Raw genomic sequence first — 7,261 nt, forward strand, 5'->3', positions numbered from 1 at the left:
CAGCCAGGTAATCACGTTCAGCCTGTGATAATGCAACCGATGAAGTGCTCACGCATTTATCTCCTAGCAAGCGTATTTTTTCGGCTTCGATAATTTTTCGGGTAAGCTGTTCCCAGTGCCTTGTCAATATAGAGCACTGATCAAAGAGGGGGGTGCATCCACAACTCGGCAATGAATGCCAAGATGCCCTTGTACCACATTGTGCACATTGTTTCAGTGTTCTCGGAGGCGGTCCTTTATGCACCTGCCGGTTTCGCCGACATATATGCACCCACACGTGAGTGGAATCAAATATACGACTCCCACTGCGCATGGGACGTAGCTTGTCCTTTGCGCGACAGGGCACGAGACAGAATTTGCGCGAGGTGTATTGACCCGTTTGCAAAGCCTCTGAAATTTTCCGGTGCATAAAAAACCACAAGAACGTTGGCGTCTCGAGCACTCTTTGTTAGCCTGTGTGAGACGTCGTGCACTAAGGTAGTACGACAGACCAGCTGTTTCTGACACTGTTGCGCTTATCCGGTTTGTCGCCTGGCTTCACGACAGTGACCAGCTTTCCCGCCACCAAAACGAGAACGTGCGCGGGGTAACCAGCTTTGGTGAGACGCTCCACTTGTAGAGCAAAGCTGCGGTGTACCATGTGGGGGCAGGACTTTAAGGCGTTGGCAAGGCAGAGGTTAGCAATGCCCCGCTTGACCGATTTAGAGTGAGCTGAGCTGAAAGGCAGAAGTGGCTTGCCGCTTCTTGGTTCATACACCCAGCAAACATGTCGGGGTTCTAGCAAAAGCTTCAAATCTATAAATTTCAGGTTGTTATCAGTGGGTGATTCATATGTTAGAACTGGTGGTTTCAAGCAGTCTCGGAAAACAGACAACCCGTCAGAGGAATAGGTCTGAAAATTTTGACTATCACATTTCAACAACACTAAATAATCATAAACAAAACGGCAAACTTTAAAAACTACAGAGTCATCAAGCTTGTTTGAGAAGACACAATGATGATGTTCAAGAAATTTGTCACTGTGAATGTGTGCCAAACATATTTCTAAAAAGACTTGTTTTGGGGCTAGTTGGTGCATACTTGGTGCAGAAGAATGAGGCGCAAAAAAAATATTGTGAACCATGAAGAACAGGAGAGCAGACATAACAGCGCCAGACAGAAGGGGCTTATGTAAGGTGTTTGAAACTCAATAATAATAATACAATTTTTCGGCCACATACGTCTCCAACAATGTAGCCAAAATGTGTTGTTTGCATTTTCTCATTGCGATACTGCACTTTGTATGAATATCTGAGCTGTGACTACTTACTTCACAAAGAGATTTAATGAAGAATTATTTTTAGACATCTTAAGCTGTTAACCTCTATGAAAAAAGATCACTCATTTCATAGAATTGTCATTTTTGTCCATATTAAGACGCAATTTCACCATGTGGTGGTCCAATTAAAAATCACCTTTTACCTAAATTGAAAGCAAATAAACAGTTCTTTGTATGTGACAAGTTTCTTCATTGCAATTTCTATTTCAAGGAATAAAATATTTTTTTTAATTTTCTCATCAACGGCAATGGGGAACTTCGTGGCGTCGGCTGCCATATGACCAAATGGCAAATGGGGAACTTGGAACTTCAAAAATCATTTATGGGCAAAGCTCTTGAGGCCGTGTGTCCTGCCCTCCTCTGTAGTCGTACTAGTATTATGTAGCCACTTTATGAGTTGCACAATAGATAGCGTTAGTGGTTTTCACAGCATATATACGGACAAAATGATGATTCGTGGGGCGAATCGTTCGTCCGTACATCTGTGCATCCGTCCGTCCGGGCTTCCTTGTGTGTGTCTGTCCGTGAGTCCGTCCGTCTTTCTCTCCGTCAATACCTGCGTCAGACTGTCCATCCGTTTGTGCGTCCGGACGGACGGACGCTACGCCCCACTCATCATCATTCACTCCGTCGACTGGTTGTGATTTTTTCTCAAAACATAAATTGCTATGAAAAAATTTGGCACATGAAAACTGTTTATTTGCTTTCAATTTAGGTACAAAGTCTATTTTGATTCGACCACCACATGGTTCAAGTTGCGTCTCATTATAGACAAAACAACTATTTTGTGAAATTTGCGATTTTTTCTCGTAAAGTTTGACAGCTTTAGAGGTCTAAACATTTTTCGCTCCAAATGTACCTCTTGTGTATTAAGTATTCACTCATCAGATTCATTCAAAGTACGGTATTTGTATAGAAAAGTGCTGGTATAAGACATTGCGGCTCAATTATTTGAGGCGTATGCGGTCGAGAAATGGTAATAATATTACTGAGCTTCAAACACTTTACACAAGCCCTTCTTTTGACTGGTAGACCAAATTTGGAACGGAAGAAGAAGTATTTATGAAATAATTTTTTTCACAAACACCCAGACGAGATTCCGGGAAGTTCAGGAGGCAGCCACGTCACCAAAAATTATTTGTCGGTGAAATTTTATAGCAGTTACCTTTTTGAATGCAGTAAAATTAGCGCAATTTTTTTCGAATACTTTTGAGATAGTCGCCAAAATGGCTGGGACGCCTCACGTGGAATGACCCAATAGCCAATTCTTTCAATATATAATCGTGTCAATGTGAGCCAGTTGAAGAGCACTATTATCATTGGCATTTTAATACGTAACTTTGCAGTACTTAATTTTACAAGTTCCCTGCACTGAATACCTTCTCAATGCGCATACCGTCATGTATGCTAAGTGGCATTGTGCTTTTGTGCAATACAGATAAACTATGTATATGTTGTTGCGCGTCGTACTGCATTCCTTCTAATAAACTAATCGAATGAGTAACATGGTAGATCTGCAGAAATACTCATGCAGCTGTGTTGATGCATACTTAAGCATGGAACTTGACATTCACTTAGATTGGTCGATGCATGCAGCTATTGGAACATTATCAACTTGGAGCAGCACCTTTTTATTTGCCTGCGAGAACAAGCTGAAAGGGTAAAGTAAGATTCATATCCACGGCACGAAAGGTATGATCATTCTGCCACAACGCGCTTTTTATGGAGTTTATTGCTCAGCATACCTTCTCTATCATTTCTCACTGCAGGGGAGCCCAATGCCACTGAATATGCTTGCTATGCGCTCAATTTATACTTACACATAAGAAAGCAGTTAGATATGCAGGGTGCTTACTGTATGTTGCACTCTTTGTGAAATTTCGGTCATTGTTCCTTGTGTATTATTTTAGGTTTGCGGGATTGAATTTCCTGTGCAGAAAGAACAGCTTCGCCCCACTTATCTCGAAGGGACCAGTAATCTCAGCAGCTGAAGATGATTGTGCAAGCACCAGTGACGAGCTGTGGTTTTGCAGTTAGATGTATACCAACACTGACATTACAATAATACAACACCATCTACACTACCTTGTCGAATGTTCTCATTTTTTAATGTCAAAATTTATACTGCTATATATAATAGGTTGTAAATGACACTCCAGAAACTCGCTTATTCTTTCTCTGTATTTTTTCTATTGTATAGGTGTCAATCAACGCCATACCTCTCAGCCATTAGCCCGACTAGCGCAAATGTTTTTGAAAGTTGTGGGGATTTAATGTATTGAAAGCAATGAATTTCTAGTTTAGAGAGAAAAAAACTTGGTCAAGTGAGATATTTTGAAATTTTGCAGAATGCCATCAGAGTCCTCTTGGTCAGACTTGCAGTTTTTCTATAATAAAGACAGATGTGAACATATCGGCTTAATTGTTTTTTGCTTCGGCGTTATGTTCGGTTGAACCTTACGCTGCAGGTTACTGCTTGCGCTAGTGTAGTGTGTGTGTGTGTGTGTGTGTGTGTGTGTGTGTGTGTGTGTGTGTGTGTGTGCGTGTGTGTGTGTGTGTGTGCGTGTGTGTGTAAGTGCCTGCCACGTCCTACTTTGTCGTTTTTGGCCCAGTCTACTTACACAAATATCCACTGGTCTTGTGCAGCTCATTCAAGACCATGGCACCTTATTTTATAAGCTGCATGCATGCAGGTATAAGTGTAGTGGGTGACACCAGTATCTTCCTTCTTCCCTGTCAGCCGCAGAGAAGGTTTATATATGCTTGTCCCTGAGAACAATTGAGGCTTGGGCCAGTTGGTGATGCATATTTGGTAGAATGAATTGCTATGAACGGCTCTCCTCAACACAAAAGACTAAGCGCCACCTCCTGTGTCTCTGCTTTTGCTCCGTTAATTGCGCTTCATTTGACCAAGTATGCTTATCCTTATCACTGCCATCGTTTCAAGGGGGTATTTAGTTTTACACCCCACTCGCATGGGTGTAGCTTCATCAACACCCATAGTTTAGGGGTGTTCATAAACACCTAATAAAGTAGGGTGTAACGTTTCTTTACACCCTACGGTTTCAGGGTGTTTCTAAACAACTTTTTGTTTAGGGTGTTCCTAGACACCCTAAAAGGGCGTTGCCAGTGGAACAAAAATACACCCTTATGGGTGTAACAGTTTTTAGAGTGTAATCTTAAGATAGCATGTTTCGTATGTGTAATCGTTTGTCTCCGTGTGAACTGACTTTCTTTGTGGAAATTGCCTACTTATAAACTTATAAGGCGTATCTGCACTGTCATGTGATGGGAACTGACCTTGTGTGTAAAATAACGAACCTATAACCCACCTGTGAGCCGACCTGTGACGTTTGGCTATTGTGTATTTTCGCATCGTATGTTGTAGTCTCAAATTTTGTGCCCTTATTGCATATCTTGTCTACTAAAGAAAATGAGTAGGCGGTGCCACTATAATGGCGCCAACATCTCCTGTTTTACAATTTTGATAAAAAAAAAGTCACAGCTTTGCCACAAAGGCGAAGCAATGAACGCGATAGCAACAAATGGGAAGGTCACGCGCAGAATGGCCAGAAGATCGAAACGTGCTCTGCGTTTCTCACGCACAAATGACGCAGGAAACGTACTCTCGGGTACAGATGAACGAGAATAAGCGTCTCAGTTGTTACATCGCTGTGTCTGAGAAGCGCGGCTTTTCACAAACGTATACACTGTGCAACAATTGCAGTGGCCTTTCTGCGCCCTATAACTAAAACAGAATCGTTTTCGTAAAATTTGAACGCCAGACAAGACGTACGATACTCCTTACACGCGAGATAAGGGTGCTAGTGAGCGTCGACCCCATGCTCTATACGGGGCAAAGTGTGCGTGGGAGATGAGCGCGCGGCCGCCGCATGGTGACGATGTTCCTACGCGCGCTCATGGTGCCATTTTGTTGGTAATGATGAAAACACGATAGCCCCCCCCCCTCCAAGATGCCCGTCAGCTGCGGTAAGTGGTAGATATAAATAGCTTGTCGTTTGAGCGTTGAAGGACGTGCTGCTCGCTGCTCAGTGGTTGACGCCTCTCACTCACAATTCAGAGGACCCAATTTCGATACCGCGTGCTGCAGACTTTTTCTGCATTTTTTTTCCTTTTTGAATTTTCATATATATAGATACGTGTGCGTATACGGTGAGTGACGGCGACGCCCACGCCGACGCCGGTGGCAAAATCCAGTCGCGAGTGTCCATATAATTGAATGAAAAGACACAGCTCAAGGAATGGGTATGTGCCACAGAAATATGTGCGGCCTATATCAAATAACTATCATCATCATAAACGGTATGCACCACATAAATTGGGTAAGTTCAACTGCTCCCCACAGGTCTACTGAAAATGAAGGGGGACACAGCCGCCCCACCGCGGTGGTCTAGTGGCTAAGGTACTCGGCTGCTGACCCGCAGGTTGCGGGATTGAATCCTGGCTGCAGCAGTTGCATTTCTGATAGAGGCAGAAATGCTGTACACCTGTGTGCTCAGATTTGGGTTCACGCTAAAGAACCCCAGGTGGTCGAAATTTTCGGAGCCCTCCACTACGGCGTCTCTCATAATCATATGGTGGTTTTGGGACGTTAAACCCCACATATCAATCTATCAAGGAGGACACAGCCCAAGAAATGGGTATGTGCCACAAAAATATGTCACTCTGGCGAGAGAATGACTTGGCCTTCACGGGTGACGAGTATTTCGGGCTCGACATCTTTAACCTGCTAAGCACAATCCACAAACCGCTGTGGCCCGTTGATGGGTGAATATGTCCGGTGCTGTTGTCTCGCGAGCGTAAAGTTATTTTAATAATAACAAGGCTATCCGAATCAGTCACAATACAGGTATTTCAATCAATATCAACATTACATCAATCTCGATAATGCGACCGTTTCGGCACAGGATGTGATGGGTTTTGTCCAGCATGGAGATTGAGCTACGCAACCTCTCTGAATGGAAAATGTTGCGTGATGTTCGTTCGATTTGTTCCTTCTGCTGTCGTTTCGCACGTGCACGTACACTTGTTGTGTCAAGAGTGATACGTATGGTGTCAAGGACAACTTGTATACTCTAGTATACTGTGCATGGAAGACGTCTACACGTGCATGCTTCATGCGCCGTTACGAGCTGTCACACCAAGCGGCTGCTGTCAATGGCCCACACAGTGGCCTTAAAGCGTGCATTCAACCCATGTTTTCAAAGGGCGTTAAATAGCCGCCAATTTATTGCACTGGCTCCGGCATCGTCTCGTAATTCGCAATGTAAATAACTCCAAAAGTTCCGACCCCCAGAGCTTTTTCATATTGGAAAACTTTGCAACATTAACAGCCCTTTCGCTCTTATATAGGCGGAAGTCGGCAATCCTCCAGCGCAGACAAGCTGCTTACTGTTGCTTGTGTGTACCGCATGGTGACCACAAAGTAAACATGGGCACACGGGCATGTGGCACGTGTACAAAGATCGCGGTCTTCGAAAGACGGTCAGCGCATGGCTTTAGTATTTTTCACGAGGATATATATTTTTGCGTTCCGCGAGCGTCGCTTCGGCTGCTACGGCGGTCACAGTCTACTACCCCTACATACACATTTGTCGGCAATCAATCATCATAAATTGCTTTGCATTTAACTGTGTTCACAGCCTCTGAAAGGTTTAGCTGCAACTTCTTCAATTCACTGACGTTTTATTGTTATTTGTAGCTCTCTAGGGAAGTAGTTGAAGTTGCGTTGATGTAGACAAAGAAAAAATTGCTGGCCTGCCTTTACAGACTAAGGCGGACATCGTTCAAGCTCGCATTTTCAATACAGCTTGGGTGAGCGTAGAAAATGTTATACTTGACACAGGTTGGGTGCCATGAGGCAGGCACAAACGACTCTCAACAGTCAGCGACATGCGAGAAGATACATGCGTGGTCGCCCCG

This window comes from Rhipicephalus microplus, chromosome X, assembly GCF_043290135.1.
Source record: "Rhipicephalus microplus isolate Deutch F79 chromosome X, USDA_Rmic, whole genome shotgun sequence".
In the NCBI taxonomy this organism is placed as follows: Eukaryota; Metazoa; Arthropoda; class Arachnida; order Ixodida; family Ixodidae; genus Rhipicephalus; species Rhipicephalus microplus.